Genomic DNA, 27,315 nt, shown 5'->3' with positions numbered 1-27,315 from the left:
TGGACACAGGAAGTTGTTGTTGCAAAAACAATGCTAATTTTGTTGAAGGACAAAGGACCTTTCACAATCAGAAGGGGAAGAATGGAAAACACTGTATCTCCAAGGCAAGTATACTAAACTCAAGTTCATTAGCATTAGCATCCTAATATACGACACTGCCTTTGCTCCAGCTTAGCACCAAATCTCTATGAATAGTTATAAAGTTAACAGAGGTGTCAGCTAACTATTATTAAACTATAAACCAACTCTTAGTGCTAGTGATTTTGAGAAGAAAATGGGATTGCTAGCAAAGCTAATTACTGAGGTGATGCTAGCATTTTTAGCTTTTCCACACTTGTTAGCATTCAGTACTTTTTTGGATTTAGTCTGATTTATCTATTCAAGTGTCCACTGCATTCCCAAAGGTTTGCTTTTCTTTCTTTCAGGGGATTCGTTATATGGGTTGTTGGTGTACAGGGGCGTTGTAAAAAGGTGGGTTTGCAGCATAAGCATTTTAAGGATGTTCAGAAATTACACTTGTCATAAATGTGGTTTTTCTGTGAAAACCCTAACAGGTTATCTATGTATCATAAAGTATGTGTGTTGTATAGCAGTTAACTTCAAAAGAACAATGCTTTCAAATGTCTTGTTGTCACTATCAGCTTTCATCTTCTGTGTCACAATGTGAGACTTTTCATGGGCACTTTATAGATACATATGAAAAGTTCTTCTCGTCGTGTTCCTTCTATGTGGCCCTTCAGTGTTAAGTATTGTGTAAACATCTCCATCTCTGTGACTTCCTGTCTCAAATGATTCATTTTCTGTTCTCCATATAGTCATCTGTCTCCTGTGTGTTGCATTTAGTTTTGCTCTGACTTGTTATATATAATATATACATTTCCCCTAACTCCCTTGTATGTTTTCATAGCTTTTCTTTTGTTCTTTTTCAGGTCATTCTTTAACTTCCTCTCGTGTGCTTGCTGTTCTCCAAAAACTTTTTATTTCCCCCCCTGTGGATTGCATACATACTAATTAAAGGTTAGTTTTTAGCTTAACCTGCTTGGTTCTAAATACTGCATTTTCATTTCTCTCATTCCACACCTCATGACAGATCATAAATGCATTTCTAAATGCAAGAAGCTTAACCTAACCTCTTTGGTGCCACACACTGCTCTGGTGCAGGAATAACATGCACTCACCACAAACATGCTCTTTGTAAACTCCCGCTGTTTTGCTGTTTTTATTGGTGATACATTAAAAATCTGTACATTACTGTAAAGACTAGGATCAGTCACTGATTACTAACTGTTTTGTTTTGAGGATTTTTGTATTTGATTTAACAGATTCCTCTTCGAGATAAATCCTAGCAAAAGATGATAAAGAGAAGAAGAATACTTTGAGCATTTGGCTGCTGGTGATCTTCTCTGAAAAATTATGCAAACCTGCTCTCATCTGTGAAGAGAAGAGGATGCCAGTGGCAGACCAGCCAGTTCCAGTATTCTCTGTGGAATGTCAGTTGATTTGCATGGTGCTGGGCTGTGAGCGCAAATCCCACTGAGGGACTGGTGGTGTTTGTTATGTTACTGCTTGCCCAAAGAAATATTGGTCCTGAGGCTCAGTTGATGCTTTTCTACGGCCCTGTCCGGTCCTGCTTTCCTAATGTAATAGGGCATCTCCTGGTATCTCTATCACACAATTGCGGACATACAACCGTGGTAGACTACCTGTGCAACCTGTATGGACTCTTTGGATCATCTTATCAGCAGAGGCGGAGCCAGACATTTGAAACACCCGGGGCTTAGCCCTAAAGGGTAGTATGCATGTGGGATTTTTTTTTTTTTTTGGCGGGGGGGGGTTAGAAATGACTGAAAGATTAATAGGCTCTGTTTTGAGTTTTGTTCAAAAAAGAATGACTTCATATAGGGAAAAATATATATCACATGTGCAGGACACCTTAAACTAGTTTTTTAATTAAGCAGCAAGGCAGAACACAATCGGGGCTGTATCAGGACATGAGGACTAAACCCCAATTCAACCAGACCCAGAACTGATCCGGAATTAAAACAGGACTACAAGAGTTCAAAATCAGGACTACCGAGGATTTAACCAAGACAGAACCAGAATCAGAACTAGATGATAGCACTAAAAATCATCATAGACCTGCACTACACTTATTTTTTTAATTCTACCAAAGTCCACTATTTAGATTTAGAAAAGTTTATATAATTATTTAGCCTTGTTGTGCAAACAAGCCTGCATAACTTAATAAATGTAGAATTTGAAAAATAGCAAACCTAAAAAGAAACACTAGGTACGAGATACATGAGTACCTGTGATACGGTGATGCTTTTGGTAAACAATCATTTGACTAACATGTGTGTCTCACCTGCTCTTGTTCATCTCTGTTCTGTCCTCATTCTGCATCTCCCTCTCTGTTCCTCTCTCTCCCTCTTTGTGCTGACAATCATCAAATATACAGTTGAAACCAGATATTTATGTACTCTTCAGATCAAAACACAAACACTTTTTTAATTGTAACATCAAATCAGACTAAATGTTTATTTTTTTAGATTGATAAATATAAAAAACATATTTGTTAACTTTAAGAGTAAAGAGAGAAACTGTCTGTATTTCTTAATTGCAAATGGCACCAAATTGTATTCAAAATTGAGCCACACTTATGGAGCTCCACAATTCTTTTCCTGGTGTTTTGGTTGACATGTCTTGATGTTCCCATGTCAAAAAAACAGGCTCTGTGTTTTGCCTTATATGCATCCACAGCTGTGCCACCAATTTACTCACATGGACTCTACTAACCTATCAGAAGCTTCTTCAGCTCAGAATGGAATCATCTGGAGTTTTCTTATTAATTAACAAACTTAGTGTATATGTACTCCTAAAATTGATCAAAGTGATAAAAAATAGACAGCTCTGTCTCTCTTTATTCTGACATTTAACTAATTCAAAAGATATTTCAATATTTATCTAAAACAAAAGTTTAATCTAAATTGATGTTGTACAGTAAAAATGTTTCATGTTTTCTCCCTAAAGTGTAAATATCTGGTTACAAATGTGAATATCCTGCTGTGTACTGAAATCCCTCTTGTTTTGCATAGAAATATACTGAACAACATACAAAGCATAATATATAAAATAACATTTACCTGAGTTTTTTCTTTGAAAGAAGCCTCTAATGTCCATTCTTATATTTCAGTACATAACTGAAACCGATTTAGTCGGGGAGGGTAAGAACTGAAAATATGAAATAAACACACGTAAGCTAAGACTCTCTAAAAAAATAGCATTTGTTCGGCTTTTCATTTCGCCATTTGTTGATTCACTTGAAGAGCAAGTAACGTAATATTGGTCAAGTGATCAGTTTGATATCAATCTTTCGTGATGCACTGTCATATTTACATTATTTGTACGGTACGAATGATTTGCTTTGGTACCTGGTCAAACTTAAGCTCTCCTTAGTATGGCTGGCTCCGTTTCTCCAACAGCGCACTCACTGCTGGCAGCAGCTGCCCCGCCCCCTCGCTCAGTCGCTTAGTGCCCGAGCTCGGATCATACCAATATCAGGGGGGATTCACGCACAGTCGTAAATTCCCACAGTGTGCACTATGTGCTTCGAATATTGTGTGTACTTTTTGTTTTATACAGTTGTCAGCCAGGCATCTAACTATGAAAAAATTACACTTCAAAAGACCCCGGGCTTCTGACAAAACAACCCGGGCTTAAGCCCAGTAAGCCACCCCCACGCTCCGCCCCTGCTTATCAGTATAAGGAAACACTTGACTCTTTTTTTACATTTACTGGTGGGTGGGCAATTATTTCATTGTGTTTCACGACAAACCAAAAGTCTACCAGGTAAACTCAACATGTTCAGTGTGATTCCAAATTCAGAGTACACTTGGTTTAATCGGAAGATGTTTGTTATTTTAATTTTGTTTTGTTTTTATGGCTCATTAAAAACCATCAAATTGTTTTTACTTTTTTCATTACTGATTATTAGGAATGTTCTGTTGTATATTTGTTAATATAATTACATGTTGAGGCACAGTAAGTGAGTGTGTCCTAATTGTTTTCCAGTTGCGAAAGTAAAATCAAATCCCAGCATTGCTGATGAATGTCATTCAACCACAATGTAGTTTGGAGTAACTGGAAAAATTTACTAAGTAAGGAATTGGGCTTGCAGCAGCAATAGATCTATTTTTTTTTTTAAAGATGATTTTAAGGACAAATATAGAAAAAGAAATGTAGTGATGTGATGTGGTAATATATGGTAAGGTATAAAGCAGTATTGTAGCATTACTGTACAAACCTAGTGTTTTATCATGTTAATATTAATATCAATCAGTAGGTACTCAAACTTCACAGCTTAATTGAATTATAATATATATTAGTAATGAGAAACAAAAAGTTATTATACTTTATCAGTATAAAACCACTTATTGAGGTGCACATGTCTCAAACTACAAACACAGTCAAGAAGATGGCCTTGTATTTATATACACATTCATACAGTAATCTGAAAAAGAAAGTTTGCACTGTCCCTGATTATTTTCCTGGCATGCAAGATACTGTATTTCTTTGGTCTCTTTCTGGTAAGCCTACGTGGATTTTGTCAAGTCATTTGGCAGAACAGAAACAAGACTTGATCAACCACCCTACAAGGAAAAAATATACATTTGTTTCAGAATCAAAGCTGGGACCGTATACAAGTACTAACGTTCTGTGGTGAAGTGCCTAAAGTTTACAATAACAGAAAAATAAATTTATTATATGTATTATTATTATTATTATTATTATTATTATTATAGGTGCCAGATTGACGATTGAGCTTATGTTTGGTTTATAATTCACAGATGAGCTACATAACTGATCTTTTCAGGATGAATAAATTTGAACATTAAGCTATGTTTACAGAAGGTAGTGATAGAATCTGAAAGAGCTGCCTACCACTTTAAGCATGTAAGTGCGATGGCAGCATAAAAACCTGTGTGGTTTAGGAAGAGGACGAGCACTGGCAAGGAAGTCTCATGGTTTTCTGCATAGGTTGTTCTGGAATTTTTTTTTCATTTTTTGGAATGTTCATGCTTATTTTGTAAGAATTTCATTGTTATGTTTTTAGTTTGTAAAAATAAACAATCTTCCAGTCATAATTAAACTGGAAACATTTCTGTTTGGAAACCAAGAACACCCATCAGCCATAGACTCCTTTTTTTTTTTTTAACTTGGTCTTTTGAAAATTTCCTTACAATTATTAACATCAGACTAAACAAAACAGTAATTACATGAAATAAAACACGCTTTGTTAATGGAAACAACTTTAACTGCATTTTTGTTATATTCTGCTCATGTTTATATGTATATTAATCTAATTTTCACTGTATTCTCCAGCACAAAGAGAAGCTGAAGAAACTACTCATTATAAAAAATGAAGTTAAAAAAAAATGCTATCCATTCCACACAATCTGTGTCCAAGTATTTGGACAATGAATAATTCAATGTAATTTTTCATAAATAATAATCCTTCATAATGCATCCTTTAGTAAGAGGAGGAATAGAGAGAAAATGCAGAAGTAGTTGCTTAAAAGCATTCAAGGAGATGGTGGGAATGGTGATGCCAGTCTGGGCTGGGGGAGTTATTGCTCCACTTACTTTACAAACTGAAAATCTCATTAAGTGTGACACTGAAGATTAGTTGAGAGGGACCAAAGTGGAAAGAGAATGAACTCACACAGGGGCTGTGAGGAGGCTTTGGCTTTGTTTGCCATCATTAATTCAGCATTGAAACAGCTCTGGGGGAAGCTCAGAGCCACTGATCAGAAGAGCTCCAGATATGACAGGCGAACAGGTGCCCCTTTTCCTCTCCAAACACTTTTCCCTTTCAGCTTCCATTCTCAAGTCTTAATTGAGGTGAGCTGTGTATTTGAGCCATCTGTGTGCTGACAAAATAAAGCTGGCTTTGATTTATGGTACCACAGGACATATTAGCGTCTGCATTTCTCTAGGCAGAATCCCATCTCTGCCTGCAAACTTTCAGTAAGGAAGAGTAGCATTGTTATTGCTGAACTTCATCAATCGATGCTCATGTTATAATTTGTAAGACAAGTGAATGAAGGGAAAGGCTTAACATAAATCAAGAAAAATAGAAGGTTAGCAAATAACATTTGGACATGATATTTCCCATTTGTTAAATACCTTCATGTTGCACATGTGTCACGGTCCTGGGTCTGTTTTTCGTAGCTTCATTAGTTTTTGGACTTGGAATTGAGTTATTTCAATATGAGATTCCTGGTTTGCTTTGTGTTAATGTTGTGTCTGATTTTTGGACTACTTAGTCTTGTTCTTAGTTCCCACTTTTAGTCCTCCCTTTGTGTTCCTCTTCCCCTGGTTTCTATATATTTTGTGCCTTTGTCGTGTTTCCACTCTGCGTAGTTAATTTAGAGTTCCCAGTATTCCCAGATCATTTGTGTTGAGCAATAAAGCTGAAAGCGCAGACGACACACACTGTTAAAAAAACTAACCAAACAAATTAAAAGGTAGAACATTTTCTTCTTTTACAGTAAGAACGTATGGTTATTGTTGATGTTATGGTTAAAAATAGTGCTTGGGTCAATGTTTTACTGTAAACAAAAATGTTTTAACTTAAAAAATATGTTTTTCCTTAAAATGATCATGAAAATAACCTATAAAATAAAGTTTGTGCCACAAAAAACATTTTTCCCTATAAAATTAACTGTCAAAATAATAAAATTCAATTTTATTCTGTAAAAATTACCATAATTTACTTGTGTTTGAAAATGTATTGCAATTAACTTTTTTAATGGTTAAAAAAATAATAGAAAGCTTCCCTGTAAATATTATAGTGAAATAATTGAATAAATTATTTTGCTATTTACAAACACCAATTTTACTTTATAAATGAACATGACATGACAAACTCTCATGAGCTTTATGAAAGGGTTTACCTCATGAAATATTCATAGTATGAATTATCAACTACTTCATTTCATGCATACAAATATTGTGTAAGTAAGTAAAATATTTAGCCAGCTGTTATTGGATGATAACCTTTTTTAGACTAGAGTGCTTTTAATCGTTCCACTCTGCAAGCTTAATAGACAAACTATGAATTTATTCAAATTCCTGAATGTAACACAAAAATGTCCACCTTAAATTTCCAAGACAGTATTTTATTTCACATATTTGATGTTGTAAACATCAAATGTTTACTTTTTTACTCAATAAATCGCAAATAGTAACATTGATGACAGCAAGAGTGTCATGTCTGTGTGTAGGCAGGCAGGAAGAGAGGACCCAAAATGCAGGACTCACTGAGGCAGAAGTAACTCAAAACACACAGCTTTATTGCTGGTAAGAAGCAGAACAGAAAAACACTAACTAAACTGGAAGAACAGAATAACTAGGCAGGTAGGCTGGCGGGCAAACGGAACACACAGAGGGTGAACAGACGTTAACGGCGCGACAGCAAGTAGGGGAAGACAGTGGCTGTGTCCCAATTCAGGGTCTGCACGCTTGAAGTACGCGCACTACGCATACTACGTACGGTGTGTACTATAAGTACAAGAAGTGCAGAAGTGAGAGGCTTGTGAAATGGGACGGTATACCCTTCGTCGCGCTGTTCAGGTTGCCTAGCAACCATGATACTAACCGCAAGAAATGTTTCATACAGCTTTGTGTGACAGAAATGAAGGAGAAAAAATGTTTTGTTGGTCATTCATTTTTGTCATGACATCACTTTGATTAGTTGAGTATCAACTAAGCAAAATTCTCCACACCCACCGCTGCGCTATGAATTGTGGGATATATGGGACCACGAAGCGTGCACCGAACCACGCTTGATATTTGGGGAAATCGACGGCGCATTTGGAGTACGCATTTGAAGTACACTTCGAATTGGGACAGCCATCGTCGCGTGGCGGTGACATAATCGCACTTAAAATGCGTACTTCAAGCGTGCAGACCCTGAGTTGGGACACAGCCACAGACACTAAATACAAGAGGTGAACGGAGCGAAGAGGAAACAGCTGGGAAACACGGCTGACGCTGATTACACTGACGAGACAGGGAGAGCACAAAGCTGAAACACTGACATCAGATAGGAACAAGAACTTCAAAGTAAAACAGGAAACAAAACACACATTACTTAGACAGAGAGAAAGACTTGACACTGACCAAAGCCTACTAAATAATAATCATAATCAAAACAGTATCACTGATTAATCAAATCATAAATCATAATCTAGAAAAACACTAAAGCATGAAAAACAGAAAGCTGGGTCAACATGACCCAGAACCGTGACAAAGAGTAAAGAATCACTGAATTTTTACAAGTTCTGTTCAAACTGTGTAAAACCAATGTTGTAAGTTCAGCATACATTATATTTTACACTACCTGGAGCAGACAAATCAGACACCTGTACCATAAATTTAAGTGTTACTGGTGCTGTTCTCACTACATAAATGTCAGTACACATAGAATGTTGTCTTTTCAAACTATCCAAATGCAGACATAGAGAATGAAACATTTTTTTCTATAATTGAAAGAAAATCTAAATTTAAGAAATTCCACGAACAAGTTTACATCAACATATTTTACACACAGAACTCAGCAGTAACGCTGAAAATGTACATCTTAAAACTGCACCAGGTAATAAAACAAAAAAACTTCACACTTGTTTTGAGAACTTCATCTGCAATTTTTGGTTAACCACAAAATGTTAGCAATGTACATGCACCATACCTTTTTTATACCATTGGAATACAAATATTTTTAAAACTGTAGGAAAATTCAAATCCAAGTCACTCCTGGAACAAGCAGGTTTACCACATTTTCCAGATATAAAACAGTGATGCAAAAGTAGTACTTTTAGTTCTTTCTTAGTACTTTTACAAACTGCGCCTAGTAAAACTTCACATTGTTAAAAACTTCCCACTCAAAATCAGAAATGTAACAATTGTTTCATCAACAGAACATCTATGTAACAGAGTATACCTTTATCACTTTGTCTCAAACAAGAAGGGCAGAACTAGATCCACTCATGGTCAACAATGTCTGAGATGAGAATGAAGACTGGGATTGACCGAGAACACAGTTTTCTTCTTGGACTCAACCTTTGTGCGTTCTCAGGATTTATGGAAAACAAACACCTTTATGGAAAAAAAGGGCGAGAGAGAGATTGAGGAAATTAACAACCTGAGGCAGGATATTAAATGGCTAAGTTTGATAAACACAAAAATACAGTGGGGCAAAAAAGTATTTAGTCAGCCACCGATTGTGCAAGTTCCCCCACCTAAAATGATGACAGAGGTCAGTAATTTGCACCAGAGGTACACTTCAACTGTGAGAGACAGAATGTGAAAAAAAAAAAATCCATGAATCCACATGGTAGGATTTGTAAAGAATTTATTCGTAAATCAGGGTGGAAAATAAGTATTTGGTCAATAACAAAAATACAACTCAATACTTTGTAACATAACCTTTGTTGGCAATAACAGAGGTCAAACGTTTACTATAGGTCTTTACCAGGTTTGCACACACAGTAGCTGGTATTTTGGCCCATTCCTCCATGCAGATCTTCTCGAGAGCAGTGATGTTTTGGGGCTGTCGCCGAGCAACACGGACTTTCAACTCCCGCCACAGATTTTCTATGGGGTTGAGGTCTGGAGACTGGCTAGGCCACTCCAGGACTTTCAAATGCTTCTTACGGAGCCACTCCTTTGTTGCCCGGGCGGTGTGTTTTGGATCATTGTCATGTTGGAAGACCCAGCCTCGTTTCATCTTCAAAGTTCTCACTGATGGAAGGAGGTTTTGGCTCAAAATCTCACGATACATGGCCCCATTCATTCTGTCCTTAACACGGATCAGTCGTCCTGTCCCCTTGGCAGAAAAACAGCCCCATAGCATGATGTTTCCACCCCCATGCTTCACAGTAGGTATGGTGTTCTTGGGATGCAACTCAGTATTCTTCTTCCTCCAAACACGACGAGTTGAGTTTATACCAAAAAGTTCTACTTTGGTTTCATCTGACCACATGACATTCTCCCAATCCTCTGCTGTATCATCCATGTGCTCTCTGGCAAACTTCAGACGGGCCTGGACATGCACTGGCTTCAGCAGCGGAACACGTCTGGCACTGCGGGATTTGATTCCCTGCCGTTGTAGTGTGTTACTGATGGTGACCTTTGTTACTTTGGTCCCAGCTCTCTGCAGGTCATTCACCAGGTCCCCCCGTGTGGTTCTGGGATCTTTGCTCACCGTTCTCATGATCATTTTGACCCCACGGGATGAGATCTTGCGTGGAGCCCCAGATCGAGGGAGATTATCAGTGGTCTTGTATGTCTTCCATTTTCTGATGATTGCTCCCACAGTTGATTTTTTCACACCAAGCTGCTTGCCTATTGTAGATTCACTCTTCCCAGTCTGGTGCAGGTCTACAATACTTTTCCTGGTGTCCTTCGAAAGCTCTTTGGTCTTGGCCATGGCGGCGTTTGGAGTCTGACTGTTTGAGGCTGTGGACAGGTGTCTTTTATACAGATGATGAGTTCAAACAGGTGCCATTCATACAGGTAACGAGTGGGGGACAGAGAAGCTTCTTACAGAAGACGTTACAGGTCTGTGAGAGCCAGAGATTTTCCTTGTTTGAGGTGACCAAATACTTATTTTCCACCCTAATTTACAAATAAATTCTTTACAAATCCTACCATGTGAATTCATGGATTTTTTTTCACATTCTGTCTCTCACAGTTGAAGTGTACCTCTGGTGCAAATTACTGACCTCTGTCATCATTTTAAGTGGGGGAACTTGCACAATCGGTGGCTGACTAAATACTTTTTTGCCCCACTGTAAATCCATAATAAAACAAATTTTACCATTCAAGGAACTACAGTGTTGATTGTAGTTCCACGGGGTAGTGTATGTTAAAGCAGTAGTAACTGCCAAACATTAGGCAGACATGAAGGTTGTGATGTGGTCGTTAACAATCTTCATGTCGATGCTCAACATGAATGTCTCAGCAGCGAAGCAGGAGGAACCTGAGAATTTAAAAATTAAAAATTAAAAACTTTAATAACAATAATACAGAGATACTTTTTACATATATCAGTGGATCACTTAACTTGCTGGCTGAACTTCTATGTTTGTGTTAGCCACTCCTCAGTGTGAAAGCAACAGAACATGAAACTAAACAAGCCAAAAATACAAGAACAAGGCAGTTAGAGCAGAAAGAAACTGTTGAATTTTGCTATATCTATTTACCACAAACAACGACGCAGGGTGTTGGTGGCACTTTCTCCGTCTGAACATCTTCTGCAAGGCTTGTCATCTTAAACCAGTGGAACAGAAGCTCTTCCTTCTCATCAAAATGAGCCAGTAAGAAGCATCATCTCAAAAGTCATTGAGCATCATCTCAATGACTTCTTTCGAGCAACCACTGGACTGAACTCTTTCAGTCTGAAGCTTGAGAAGAGAATTCAGGAGTTATTTGCGCTTTTGTGCATCAACATATTTGAGGAACTTTAACAGACCTGCCCCCTTTTTGTCTACAATGGTGAGGAAGTTCTCCATCAGATTCACACCAGTCCGTTTCTAGAAAATGTGCTGTCATACTGGTTTCATTGAAGAGAAAGAGCCATTCCTGGCATAGTTTCTGGATGCTTGCCCTTTTGTTGATATCTTTACGCTGCATGTAATAGGTGCACTTGACTAGTTTTTCCAGAATATCTGTACTGTACTTCTTCTTTTTAAACAGCTTCTTCATTTCTTCTTTTTTTCAAGCAGACTCTCCACGGTCTCAGAGAGTGGCAAATGCATGGCTACCAGCTAATACAGTCATATGTGTCTTGAACACTTGCTTTTTCTTCAGAAGGCATTTCATCTGTGTCATTGCCATCATCTGATGCCGCTTTGCATTTTCTTACTTTTGGTGTGTCAGGTCGCTTGATGTTTTCAACTCCTGCCTGAAGCTGCTTTACCAGGGAATGATATCCAGGTCCAATAACATCACCATCAATCACGTCTTGAAGAGACTTGGGATACTTGGCCACCATCCTTTTTGCTATCTCTGTAGTGTTGCGTTTGGTTGGATTCTGACAAATCTTCATCATTTCAGAGACCACAATCCTTACCTTTTCTCATCTTTGTCTTGCACTTGGTCTTTTCTGTCTTTCCAAGTTCTGTACCAACTCCTTGGGGAGCCTTGGTATCTCAAATCTCTCTATCCAGTTTAGCATTAATGGTGTACAGATTCCTGAAGGTGATGAAAAAGTCATGGATGATGCTGGTGAAGAAGAAATTGAGGTCGGAGAGGGAAGGACATCCACAGGAGAGGAATGCACAGAGTTTGGTGTCGAAGCGCTTGAGATGAAATGATATGAAAGCATTAAACATTGAGCCATCCTATATTTGCAATGTTGGGGGAATCGCTGACCCAGCAGAAAGAAAGGCCTGAAACATCTGATGTCTCTCTGAAAGAGTCAAGCACATATTTTTGAAATTTTTCAAATGCCTTGTACATTTTTTGAAGTAACTATGTTTGCTCTCAAAGCACATTGTCCACAGCCTGAGGAGAGGGCCACATTTTAGGATCAGTCCTGGATGATGTCGTACGTAATGATGTATAGGTCTTAAGTTGATATTAGGTAACAGCTCCTCTCTGGTTTCCAAATACAATATAGCATCCAGATGAGTAACCTGAGCACAAGTTAGGTCAACGATCTTCTTGAGCTGCCAAGTTAACTTCCACACATTATCTTAAGGTTTCTGCATTCCGTCTCCAATTATGAGAGGTAAAGGTCTCGAGAAGTTGCAATTTTGAACAGCTTGTCCACTAAATTTCAATGTTTTTGGACTGACCTCACAAGGTTTGGATGAAGCATCTGGTTTTTTTTGCATTTAAGTACACTTGATGTACTCTTTTCGAACTGTGTTGATGAAGTACTTGAGGTAAAGAGCAAGATCGTATGAGCAGACACCCTTAAGATGACATGACCGAAACATGGGGGCATGCCAGGTGTGCAAACATCAAAGCTTTGTAAAGAATTAAATGCAAACCTAAATTTTATCCCCTGTACTTCTGACAGGTCTTCTCTTTCCAGTTGTTCAGTGGCAGATCTATACGTTTCTGGGGTCCATTGAGGTCCACAGACTGCTGGATCAGCACCCTGAAATTCAGTTCAAGTTAACAGACAATAGCTGCATAAGTACACAGACAAACTGAAATTTTTTGTAGAACCCCCAATACAATGAGAGCTCAGGTTGTATCCAGCAATGCAGTAGAGCGGTCCTTTCACAACAGTTTTATCTGCCATTGTTATCCCATTCTCCTCTAGTACCTTCAAATCAGTCAGGTGTTCTGAAAAAAACCTTTTCATGGCCAAGTTAGCCAGAATCTGTCTCTCTACACAGTAAGACTAGCTGCACATGATCAGCATTTGACCGGGCATGGGGGAATGTTGAGTAGAGAGAAGTATACCACCAAAACCTCGTGTTACTTTTTTGCAGAACCAGTAGGTTCCCTACTTCATATACATCCTGGTATAGAACCAGCTTGAGACAATGAAGATTTTCCTGAAAAAATGTGTTTGACACAAACACGTTACCATCACAACAGTCACTGAGAACATATGGTCTTGAAACATGATTAGAATCTACTGATATGAGAAACCTTGCCAAAAACTTGAATCCAGCAGACTCTTCAAGGTATTTAGCACTGTTCTCATCTCTGTCCACAAACACTTTGGGTTCAACATACTTGAACACATCTTTAAAGTGATGAACTCTTCATGGGCTTCTCATGGGCCCTGTGTGACAAGCTGAGAACAAGTCAGATTGTTTTACTGCGCCACATATATTTAGTGTCTCCATCTGAAATTAACATGTCTTAATGCTTTGTATCTTGTTCTATTTAATCTTAACAAGCCCCTAAAAACAGTCAGTGATCACTGTTGGCCTCTCTCGGTTTTTATTACCGCTAATCATTTTAAAGCTCAGTTTTTAAACCCTTACGATGTATACTATAGCCCAGCCCATGCAGCAGTATGTTAATGACTTCTCTCCAAACGTAACTTAGAAACTGTAATTCATGCTTTTATTACATCATGCCTGGATTATTATAATTCCATTTTAATAGGGAGTGGGCTGGGCACTTTGTCACGCTTACAATTAGTGCAAAATGCTGCGGCTCAATTTTTAACTGGTAGAAGGAAATTCGACCACATCACTCCGGTTTTGGCCTCCCTACATTGGCTTCCAATCAAATTTAGGATCCATTTTTAAAGTTCTTTTATTGTTTTTTAAATATTTAAATGGTTTGGCACCCATTTATTTGTCCGATTTGTTGAAGCCTTATGTTCCCACTCGTTCCCTCTGGTCAGCTGAGCAACTGCTGCTTTCAGTCCCTAAGTTATGGCTGAAACTCAGGGGAGACCGGGCGTTCTCCCCTGTGGCCCCGTTGCTTTGGAGCAATCTTCCTCTTCATATTAGACAAGCTACATCAGTACCGGTTTTAAGTCCAGATTAAAAACCTATTTTTATTCTCTGGCTTTTTACTCTGTGGGTGACTGACATTTTTATACATTTTTATTAATTTTATTGTTTTGTTCAGTTCTTATATTATTATCATTTATAGTTGTATTGTTCAGCACTTTGGTCTACCAGGTGTGTTTTTAAAGTGCTATATAAATAAACAATGATGATGATGACTAATCTCGTATTGTGAATGGATTATCTGTTTACAGCATCCTGCCATGCGATTGCGTTTGTCCCTAACCTTCGGGAACCCTCACGTTAACTTTTACGGAGTGGAAAAAAGTTAGCGTTCATTTTCCAGCTTGTATAGTATGCTAACATAGCTGTGTAGCACATCATTGTATACCAGCTGGCCAAACTTCAGTAATCCTGAGCATTGTCCGACAGATGTTGAAGGACCTCAGCCACCTCAGAAAATAGAGACAACTCTGGCATTTCCTGTAAAGTGCAGTGGTGTGTTTAACCCAGTCCAGTTGTCTATGTATACCAAGGCTGGACTGGGACAAAAAATCGGCCCGGGCATTTTGACTAGAGACCGGCCCACCAGGATAAATGTGATGTCATTCAGGGGTAAAACCGCAAAGGATTCTGGGAACTTGTGGCAAGAGGTACTAGCGCACGCAGGCTTTCAATTGAAATCAGTTACACAGCGATAAAAAGAAACACAAAAAATGGCAAGAAGCTGTTGTATTATTAACTGCAATAGCCGGTCGCATGACAGCCACGGGAAGCCGACGGGTAAAGAGATCGTTTTTTTTTTTATCGGATTACGTCGTTGAAGAGAAATGTTTTAAGCCATGTTTCCGAAGTAAGAGCCGACGGATGGTCTGGATATACCAAATATAACGTCTCAGAGCACTCCAGCTCACATGTTAGTCTGCTCCAAGCATTCCCACAAAGGTCGGTCTGCTGTTGTAGTTAATACGTCATTTTTCATAACATAATTGGTGATATAGGTTACAAGCAAGTCTGGCGCTGAACAGAAATTGTCGCGCTATGCTCCTTTATTTATTGTGCATAAATAGTGAATTGTCCTGACACAATATTGTGTTTCGCTTCTGTTATTACCATGGTACATTGACAAAAACATATATTTTTATTCACAGGATAAAACAGTTGTTTTGTATCACTAATTGCCCAGTACGATTACAGCATACAATATTATTGTCACTGCTACATTTCTGTGATGCTACCAGAAATTATTTCCACTACTAATTAATTACCGTTGAGCTCAAAGGTTATATTAATAAACGGTTAACGAATGTGTATTTATGATGACGATTTGTGAAACTGGTAAACTTACCTTTGTTCGTACGATGGTCTTTCGTTCTACGCGGTGCATTTCAAGGTCCTGTACCCATCCGTCGGTAAACTGTACCTGGGCTTGTTGCAGTGACCTGAAGTTACTAAACTTCATGAGTGTATGCACTCACTCCAAGAACCGTATAATTATAAATATGAGCGTGGTGAAAGTTGGGCAGCACGCTAACGTCTTTTGTCCACTCGTAAGGGTCTGACCCTTTCACTCCTTTGATTTTTTTCCTCGTATCTTTTCTTTGTCTTTTCGTCAAGTCTGTCTTTGTACGGACCGGCATTGTTCTCCTTTTGTTTTGTACATTCCTTTTTTGTGCGGCAAAGAAAAAACAAGAAGGTATTGGAACCGGAGAATGAACGTTTTGCGGTGCTGCAAATGCTTGCATTTGATGCGGTACTTGGATTGTTTTGCCACGAGTTCCCGGCATGCAATGCGCGAAAATCACGTGATTGCTAAACAAGGGGGAGGGTGCATCCGGCCTCCTCGGCTGTAATTGGTCCAGCCCAGAGTCGATCATGACCAATTGGCCAATCCAACACCTTTCATTATATATACCCTTCCTAAAAAAAAAAAAAAAAAAAAATCCATCGGCCCATAAAAACAAAAAATCGCCAGCGGCCCACCGGGCAAATGCCCGGTACGCCCGATGGCCAGTCCAGCTATGATGTATACTCCAAGATATTTATAGTCCTCCACAATGTCCACGTTGACCTCCTGGATTGAAACAGTTTTCGTTTGAAAACGCATCTTTTTCTCTCCGTTTTGGCCTTCCGTCCACCTTGAGATGGCGTTTTCCTTCAAGGAAAATGCAGCGTTTTGAAAATGCTCTCCAAAGCGGAATCATTTGAAAACACCATTTTCGCATCGCAGTGTGGACAGTGAACCCGGAGCCTTTTCGAAAATGATGACAAATTTTAGTCATGTGATGCAGTCATGTGACCAATTAAACTAAGATAGTGGAGGGCATTACACAGCAGTTGTCAATTTTTTGACAGCCCTATTAAAACCCTTTAACGTTCTGGTCAACCAATTGCTAGAGCACATTTTCAGACCCTATATCTAACTGAGGCTTTCACTGAAATTGACCTACCTTGTTGAGTCTTTTCTACCAATTGGTTTACATCTGTAATGCCAAAAAAATCCACCAGAAGGCACTGTGAATGGAAACTGTTGGCTCTTCTTATCCTTCTCCCAACCAGGAACACGGAAACAAAAAACCATCCAACATATTTTGAGTGTTTTTGATTAAACTAAGACAGGAAGATATAATTTTTTGATATATGATAGTGTTAGAGGACTTACTGAACAGATGTATGTCACTTGACAGTAGGGGTGGGTTTTGATTATCGACTTATCAATTAAAACCGATTCTGGCTTGGATAATATGATATCAATTCATTAAAATTCATTTAAAAATAAATTTATTTTGAGATTCTGGCCGATTTTGCCCGAAACGCCAGAATCTCAGGTTAAACCTCACAAAATTTCTACAACCACCAAACAGCTAAAACAGTAAATGAGAGCAGGTACACTGATTCTGCACAAAGACATAAACACAAAACGTGGACCCAGCGCATCCGAATCAGTGAGATGTCACCTTTCTCACCCGACGGCACATACACAGACACGGACACGGCGTCTGAAAGCCGACAGCTCACTGATTTTGAAGCGTCGGCGGGCGCTTTGTGTTTACGTCCTTTTTGCACTAGATTCTGAAGCTGTGGTTGTATCTCTCTCCAAACAATTTTGACTGAACCAGCAGCCAAAGACGATCCAAACTATGCTTCACATTCGCTTCACATAAACATCGTCACGAATTTCCTTTTACTTTTGCTGTTTTGCTTCCACCAAGATAAAATCACACTTCATGTAGAGCTCTCTCTCTCTTTCTCTCTAAATAGGGTTAGGATAATCAAAACCCACCCCTACTTATTACCAGTGTTGCTCAAGTTACTTGAAAAAAGTAATCAGTAACTAATTACTGATTACTTCCCCCAAAAAGTAATCCCGTTACTTTACTGATTACTTATTTTCAAAAGTAAATAATTACTTAGTTACTTTTTAAAAACACGATTTACAACCCGAATAGGTGATAAAGCGATAGATCTTTCAGCCCAATTCTACTTTTTCTGCATAATCCATCATACAAAATGTAATCCAATGGAAAAGTATCTTTTTTAACTTGTTTTATCAGTTTTAATCTTTTAACTTTATGCATCAAGCAAAAATGTTATTATATGCAACATTCTCTGACTTGAATAAATTAGTTTAACATTTAAACCTATTTTCTACACATTCCAGCACATAAAATAAAATATTTTTTGTGTTTACACTCACTCTTTCAAATAGATGCAAGTAAAACACAGCAGAAAATAAATAAAGTCAAAGACTAGCGGTCCTGTTGCTCTATTTTCACCTGTAAAGCAGGACTGAGGTAGGCGGAGGTTTACCCTGCTCCATCTTCAATGGAAGAATCCGAGAGTTTCTCTGTGAATTTCCCATTACGTCGTAGCTACTCGGTGCTCGTTTGGAAGTTTAGGGGTTTTTTCGCTGTAAAAAGAAGTTTTTTTCCCACGCACGATGGACGCTAATGTTTTTGTTTTGCACATTCTGCAAATTCTGTGCGCCGATCTGGGTCATCCTCGTTGAGATGCTGCAGTAGCTGGAGTTTGTAAGGGTGCCATTTGTGAGTAGCTAATATCCGCCGAAGGGATGTTCAACTAATGCCACTCTCCAGTGACATGACTTTAATACCTGGTCTATAAGAGGGACAGTGCCCTACTGGACCAGAACCCGATGGCTCTCAAAAAGTTAACAAGCCAGCATCTAGAGTTGGACAACCATGATTCAGCTCTCCAAGACCACAGAATCAATGCTACACCATAAGACCCCAACGACCAAAACCACATGCAGATGTGCTTCATTTGCACTGTTTTTATTTATTTATTTTTTAAAAAGAAAAATGATTTTGCACAGTACCGTTCAATCAGAAGTGGCCTGAATGTGAGTATTTTGTGCTGTAGCACATTTTTCACATTTGCAGATTAAAAAACTATGTATTTTGTAGTTTGATATAATCCTGTCCTTTGATGGAATGAAAACAGCAATGTTCACTGGCATGCTACTAGAAATAAACTGTATCCAATGCGCTGGATAGTTTTTGTTATTAATTAAATTATAATTATAAATACAATTTCAGCTGTATTATATAATGCACTTGTATTTGCATGACATTTCATACTTTTACCATTAAGTGACATCTCAACCATTTGGTAGAGATCAATATTTTAAAAACTACAGGGTCTATTGAAAAAAAATTATTGATTGTGGTTATTACTGGGAGGGATGTGAGATGGGCAAATGAATTGAATCATTTCTTCAACAGATTTGATTCAGCCATGAGGCAGTCTGCAACATCGGCTGCAGACTCACCCACCCCCACTGCTGCTGTTCCACCTCAGACACTTCACACCTCCTCTATTCACCCTGCTCACTCCCCCCCACCCCCAACTGCAGCATCCAATACACACTCAACACAAGGCTCCAGCCTGTCTCTCTCAACCACCCAGGTTAGGAGGGAACTGAGGAGGATTAATGGCAAGAAGGCAGCGGGTCCAGATGGCATCAGCTCGAGGGTCGTCAGGTCCTGCGCGGACCAACTGTGTGGGGTGATGGAGCACCTCTTCAACCTGAGCCTGAGGTTGGGAAGAGTCCCACAGCTCTGGAAAACCTCCTGTGTTGTACCAGTGCCAAAGACTTCACGCCCCAAGGACCTCAACAGCTACAGGCCGGTGGCTCTGACATCCCACCTGATGAAGACCCTGGAGCGGTTGGTCCTGGCTCAGCTTCGGCACCTAATAAGCTCATCACTGGACCCACTTCAGTTTGCCTACCAGCCTGGCATTGGAGCGGATGATGCCGTCATTCACCTCCTACATCGTTCCCTCGCTCACCTGGAGACCGCTGGAAGCACTGTGAGAATCATGTTCTTTGATTTCTCCAGTGCCTTCAACACCATTCTTCCCTCGGTTCTAAAGGACAAGCTGGTGAACTCTGGAGTGGACCATCACCTCACTACCTGGATCCTGGACTACCTCACCGACCGACCACAGTATGTGAGGACTCAGGGCTGTGTGTCGGACAGGGTCGTCTGCAGTACGGGGGCCCCACAGGGAACGGTTCTGGCTCCGTTCCTCTTCACCATCTACACTGCAGACTTCTCCCACAATTCCACCCAGTGCTTCCTGCAGAAGTTCTCTGATGACTTTGCAATAGTCGGCCTCATCACTGATGGGGACGACAAGGAGTACAGAGGTCTGACCCAAGACTTTGTGGACTGGTGCCAGCTGAACTACCTCCAGATCAACGCCAGTAAAACCAAGGAACTGGTGGTAGACTTCCGCAGGCACAAGCATTCTCCACTGCAACCACTGAACATCCAAGGTATGGACATTGAGGCTGTGGACAGCTACAGGTACCTTGGTGTTCATCTGAACAATAGACTGGACTGGACTCATAACTCAGACGCCCTCTACAGGAAAGGGCAGAGCAGGCTGTACCTGCTGCGGAGACTCAGGTCGTTTGGAGTGGAGGGCCCACTCCTGAAGACCTTCTATGACTCTGTTGTGGCTTCTGCTATCTTTTATGGTGTGGTCTGCTGGGGCGGCAGCATCTCTGCTGGGGACAGGAAGAGACTGAACAGGGTGATCCGAAGGGCCAGCTCTGTTCTAGGATGCCCTCTGGACCCAGTGGAGGTGGTGAGTGACAGGAGAACGGCGGCTAAGCTGTCATCCCTGATGGACAACATCTCCCACCCCATGCAGCAGACTGTGACAGCACTGAGCAGCTCCTTCAGTGGGAGACTGCGGCACCCATGGTGTGGGACGGAGAGATTTCGCAGGTCTTTCCTCCCCACTGCTGTCAGACTCCATAATAAAGACTTTAACTGATCAAGCACACACATCCATACATATGCAATAATACTAAGTGCAATAATCCTTTCTGTCATCGTTGTATTTTTACTCAGTTGTATATAGTATTTGTATTTGTATTCTATTTTTATCTTATTGTATATTTATTTTATTTTATTCTACTGTATATAGTATTTTATTCTATTCTGTACAGTTGTGTACTGTATTTATTCTTATTGTATTCTAATTTTTGCCTCATAACTTTTGCACTGTCCACTTCCTGCTGTGACAAAACAAATTTCCCACGTGTGGGACTAATAAAGGTTATCTTATCTTATCTTATCTTATCTTACTAACCCAAATCAATAAGAAATGCAAACAAAAAATCTTTCCATTGTTTTTTTTCTTGGTGTGGACCTCAAAGGGTTAAAGATTAATATCAGTTTGTACATGCTTTAGATAGCTTTTCTTCAAATTCTTTAATTCTCACTCGCTTTTACAACTTTGTACTTTTGTGTTACTCGCAGCAACAACTCCACCTCATTGTTAGTCCATTTAAAAAACTTTTCCTTGACACTTCAAAGAGCCGGAAAGTAAATAAACAGCAGACAGAAACGAGGCAGGTCGAATCGTCTTGCGTTTCACGCATGCGCAGTACTGGAAGGTAAGCGTTTTCGGCCGTTTCAATATGGACGCACAACTCTGTGAAAAAGACTGAAAATGATAGTGTGGACGCGGAGCATTTTGAGACGAAAACGCTGTTTTCAAATTTATTTGGGCTAGTGTGGACGTAGCCTCTGAAAGCCCTCTTCTTGTCACTGAGGAGGGCTTTGATGCCCTTAGTCACCCACAGCTTGGTATTTGGGAAACGATTGGACAGTCTGAGCTGGAACAATGGGGTTGGTGCAGAAAGTTATGTAGTCGGTGATACACTCAGTAAGCCCATTGATGTCCTAGGCGTAGTCTAATGGGGGACTTAAAGCGCATTATACAACATGTCTTATTAACCAGTACAAAAGATTCATACAAGCACTTTTTCTATATTTTTTCTTTTTTCTACATGTTTTCTAATTAGTGTTCAAACTGATGAAAATATTGGAAAAACAACTTGGGGTTCAATATCTTGCCCAAGAATACTTGCAAAATATTCCTGGCCAAGATACTGGTGCAAACAGGGCTTGAACCACCAACCTTCTGATTAGTACCTTAGACCTTGGGCTGCTGGTGATGTAATGTTGTGTGCATATTATCTTTACACACCATGAGCCCCTACTACTACCTGAGGATCATTTAATTTTTAATTCAATTCAATTTTTTTTATACAGTGGGTAAAATAAGTATTGAACATGTGACCAGTTTTCTAAATGTAAATGTATTTCTAAAAATGCTATTGACATGAAATTCTCAGCAGATGTCTGTAGCAACCCATTCAATCCACACATGCAAAGAAATTAAATCATAGATGTCCATAAATTAAGTTATGTGTAATCTAAATTTTAATTCAATTAAATGTAGTTGTTATAGCACCAAATCAAAGCAATAGTTTCCTCAATGAGCTTTATATTGTAAGATAAAGACCCTAAAATATAATGAGAATTGACACGGAGAAAAAAGTGTTGAACACGCTTACAGAAAATTATTTAATAGTTTGTACAAAAGCGTTTGTTGGTGATGACAGCTTCGAGACGGCAACACAAGACAACCACAATTAATGAAGGAGAGGGACAACGGCTAGGTTACAGTCAGGCAGTTTTTATTGATGGTTTACTGTGCCTTGACAATCATAAACTCAAACAAATCAAAATTAAGAAATTAAATTAAGAAAACAAAAAGAGGCTGACTTCTTTCCTAAGGTCTAAATAAAACAATACACAAAACAAAAGGTCTGTCTAGCTGCTTGACAAAAAAAGGTCAGTCAAAACATACAAAAGTGGCATCAAGCGTATAACCTAGTGTTTTTAACAATAAATGCCCAGTTGCAAGTGTATGGGGTACCCCAATCTTACCTGTCCAGCCTCCCACCAAAACACTCACATACACATAAGCCTACAAACAAACGTTTAGAGAACATCAGAAGCTGGCCAGGAAGCTGCTCTTTTGTAATGATCCCTGGCAAGCGATTGGTCTGCAGCCGTCCCCAACCCCTGGGCCACGGACCGGTACTGGTCGTTTGGTACCAACAAGAGTTGAGGTTCGGGCGTGAAATGTGTAGTTTTCAAGGGTTTTATTGATTTTTATCATTATTTTTAATAGTTTTTATTGTTAACTCAGTTTCCCTGGGTCTTTTCCTGTGTGTTATGAATAAATCTTACTTTTTTTGGTACCTTTACAGGTTTTATTTGTTGTATTTTTCCGCGACAACTTAAAGGCCGGTCGTGAAAGTATTGTCGGACATAAACCGGTCCATGGCAAAAAAAGGTTGGGGACCGCTGGGCTACTGTGCCCAGATTAGCCAATAGGCATATGCCAATTATCTTTGAATGGGCCAATAGGTGGAGGCTTGACACCTGAAAGACAAGAGCAACAGAAAAACAAAGTGCTGTGTATCATGGCATGTGACAGTCTTGCTGAAACATCCATCCTAATTTCATCTTCATCATCCTGTTAGATGGCGGCAGGTTTTGAGACAGGAATGTCTCGATACATTTTTCCATACATTCTTCCTTATATGAAGTGTGCCATTTGCAGAAAAATCGCCTAATATGTGTGTGTTTAGTTAGTTAGTTTGTTTGCTTGTTTTAATCAATTTTAAATCATGCTTTTTATTTGTTTTTGTTTCTAATGTCTCTGTAAAGCACTTTGAATCACCTTGTTGTTGAATTGTGCTATACAAATAAATTTGCCTTGCCTTGCCTTGCCTAATACCATGATGTTTCCACCTCCAAACTTCACAGTTGGTATGGTGTTTTTGGGTTGATGTGCAGTGACTTTTAAAATCCAAACACGGTGTGTATTAAGGCATCAAAACAGTTCAATTCTGGCCTCATCTGAACAGACTATATTGTCCCAGTATTTCACAAGCTTGTCTAAATGTTGATCAGCCAGCTTTAAATGCACCCCCTTTTCACTTCATGTGTTCAATATTTTATTCCTTGGTCACGCCTTATTATTACTTATAATTTATGGACATCAGTGCTTTGACTTCTTGGCATGTGTGGGTTGGATGGGTTGTTACATCTAGTGAGAATTTTATCGCACCTTTAGAAATATATTTACTTAGAAAATTGGTGACATGTTCTTTTAGTGATGTGTTCAATACCTATTTTTCCCGCAGTATAGCACTAAATCAATACAACTGTTGCCTTAAGGCTGTCATAATGCTGTCTAATACAGACCCAGGAAGCAGGCTCAGGCGAATGAATAAAGACTGAGTGTTTGGGGAGGTGGAGCCAAGTGGGGAGGAAGTGGTGACTTGTGGAGAAAATCATGAAAACTGTAGACTCCACATGACAAAGGTGCTTTAGATTGTAAGTTAAATCAATACATTTTCTCCTATGAGAAAATGCTTTAGCAAACTCGGGAAAGAAAAAATCCCTTTTAACAAAAACAGCTAGACTCAGGGAGGGGTGGTCATCTGCTGTGACTGGTTGGAGTAAGGGGGAGGAAGATATGACAAACAAAGGAAGAGTGGAAGAGAACTAGAGATTAATAATAACTAGTGATTAAATGCAGAGTGGCGTATAAACAGTGTGTGAAAAAAAAGGTGAATGAAGAAGAAATCATCATCATGGGAAGCCCCCAGCTACCTTGACCTATTACAGTGTAACTAAGGGGGAATTCAGTGACACCTGATCCAACCCTAACTATATTCTTTGTCAAAAAGGAAATTATGGGTAATTCACATTATACTGGGGCAACTTATTTTCAAAAGTAATTAGTTACTTAGTTACTTAGTCACTTTTCAAAAACATGATACACAACCTGAATGCGTCACAAACCAATAGACCTTTTGGCCCAATTCTATTTTTTTGCATAATCCAACATATAAAAGTGAATCAAATTGAAAAGTGTCTTTTTAAAAATTAGTTTATTACTTTTAATCTTAACTTAATAAACATTGCGTCCAAAAAAAAAAATTAAATTCAACAATCTTTGACTTTAATAAATTTGCTTAACATTTAAACATATTTCTGCACATTACACCATATTTTAAGAAAATAAAGGCTTAAACTGTATTTCTGCATATTCCAGTATATAACATAAAATTATTTTTTGTGTATACACACACATCCTTTCACATAAATACAACAAAAAAAATAAAGAAATAAAATAAATAAAATTAACAATAACATCTTTTAACAGTTGGTAAAGTGCAGAGAGGAGTAATAATGAGATTACCAAAACAGAAAATGCTATTGCATGCTACATATAGGCTGTTAATCCAGTCTCATTTTGTGGCAACCCTGAAAAAGACCGATGTTTTATTGTTTTCTTTTGGACTGAAACAGTGGTTATATCGCATCAGCAGAAGCTTCTCAAACCTTCTATCAGACAGTCTGTTCCTTTTGGGGAAAGCACCAATCCACCTAAACTGAACAGCCGTTCCACTGGTGCACTGGATGGAGTTGGCCTGTTGTATTTCATGTACATCTTTTTGAGATTTGGAAACTGATTCAAAATCTCAAGCTCATAGTCTGACCTTAAATAGTCGGTTACTTCTTTTTCTGCTGAGAAAAAGCATTTGGCTGGCTGGCATTTGGGACACATTAGTGTTGTCAGTTGCAGGAGCAGCTTTACGACACTCTGTTATCAGGAGCTCCTTCACATACTCTCCTACACTCATCTCTCAACCAACAAAGTTTAAACTTGGGACAAGTGGCCGCTGCGAGAAGTCCTTCTTGGCTGTCCAGAACAGCATCAAGTCTTGAGGGCCTGTAACATACAATATGATGCATCTAAGAATAAAATTATTTTACTATATAATTACCTATTGTCATTATTTTGTGGGCTTTACTGCCCTAAACCATCTATATTTTCTATTATCAATACTGTATGAGATTTAATTTTGGTTTTGTTGATATTATGATTAATATTCATAATCAATGATGATCAATATCCCTGATATTTAACAAGGGGTGAATACTTGGTCTTTTATTCTATCATTTTAATAATTGTACACGCTGCTTAAAACTACGTATAACATCCACCCACTGTGAAGCGTATAATAAGTTTAACAAATCCACCCAAAGCAATTATCCAATAATAATCTTACCTTTACAGAGGTCTTTCTAGAGAGGTCATCTAGAGAGGTCATCTTTCAGGGCAAGCGTCTTTGACATCAGGCTTGTGAGTGTTGGTAGTAAAGCCCCATAGGTGCACTCATCCCTTTGTAAGATGTCCAGAGCCACTGTCAGGGGCTTCATCACAGCACAGTACTCTTTCAAGAACTGGTACTCCCTTTCATTAAGGCACTTGATTCCCAGTTTTACACAGAGGGGATTAAGTTCATTTAAGGGAATTGTGATGATTCTAGAAATGGCCTCATACAGGTAATTCCACCTTGTGGATGTCAGTACCATTAGGTTTCCTCTGGCTGACTTCCTCCACCTGTTCAGAGGCTAATGTTGATCGACTTCCTTTAGTCCAAAGAGCAGAACATTTTGCAATGCTACTCCTATATGCAGCCTTGGTGTCTGCACAGGAATTTAGATGTTTGTCAACATCGCTTGTTGAAATCAAGTTAATTGTGTGCGATGCACATCTGTAGTGTTGAGGGAGGCTAAACTGTGCATCACCAGATGTGGTTGAAAGAGCTTCTATGACATCAGTAAAGGTCGGTTCCTCGTCATCACCTTCTTCATTTTCAGATTCAGACTCCAAATGACAGGGCTGATATACTCTGAATGCTTTAGGAAAATTAGATGCATTATCCATTACAGTGGCAACAACTTTGTCTTGTAGTCCATATGATGAATGGATTTCTTCAATCTCTGCTCCGATTACATCATAGATATGGCTGCCTTTAATTCTCTTGCATGCTAGGGCGGCCTTGTTGCATTGTAATGTGGAATTAATCCAGTGAACTGTTACACCCATAAAGCTTTTATTATTTACCGTCCAGATGTCAGCAGTAGTGGAAACAAACTCTGCCTCTTCGAGTGTAGCCTTTAAGTTAGAGGCAAGGCAAGGCAAGGCAAGGCAAGGCAAGGCAAGTTTATTTGTATAGCACAATTCAACAACAAGGTGATTCAAAGTGCTTTACAGAGACATTAGAAACAAGAACAAATAAAAATAATGATTTAAAATTGAATAAAACAAGCAAATAAACTAACTAACTAATTAACAAACAAACAAACAAACAAACAACAGTATATAAAATCAAAACAGATAAAATCAGAACAGTAGATAAAATCAGTAGTTAAATGTAAGTTTTGAAATTTAAGCTTAAAGTGTGGATTTGGTGCTTTATTCAAATGCAGCTGAGAACAGGTGAGTCTTCAACCTGGATTTAAATAAACTGAGTGTTTCAGCTGATCTGAGGCTTTCTGGGAGTTTGTTCCAGATATAAGGAGCATAAAAGCTGAATGCAGCTTCTCCGTGTCTGGTTCTGACT

General features: G+C 39.0%; 1 protein-coding gene and 1 pseudogene across 1 annotated transcript in view; one reads left to right on the top strand and one right to left on the bottom strand.

Moving 5' to 3' along the window:
- The window catches only part of nxph1 (neurexophilin 1), an 83,254-nt gene that overhangs the window by 37,144 nt on the left and 18,795 nt on the right, over nucleotides 1–27,315 (top strand). The gene's annotated exons all lie outside the window — the stretch shown is intronic.
- LOC146644400 (uncharacterized) lies at nucleotides 9,039–11,769 on the bottom strand (annotated as a pseudogene).

This window comes from Rhamphochromis longiceps, linkage group LG22 (assembly GCF_057381845.1).
Source record: "Rhamphochromis longiceps isolate RC_006_pf linkage group LG22, R_longiceps_female_GT1.1, whole genome shotgun sequence".
Taxonomy (NCBI): Eukaryota; Metazoa; Chordata; class Actinopteri; order Cichliformes; family Cichlidae; genus Rhamphochromis; species Rhamphochromis longiceps.
This window is presented reverse-complemented; position numbering and strand designations above follow the sequence as displayed.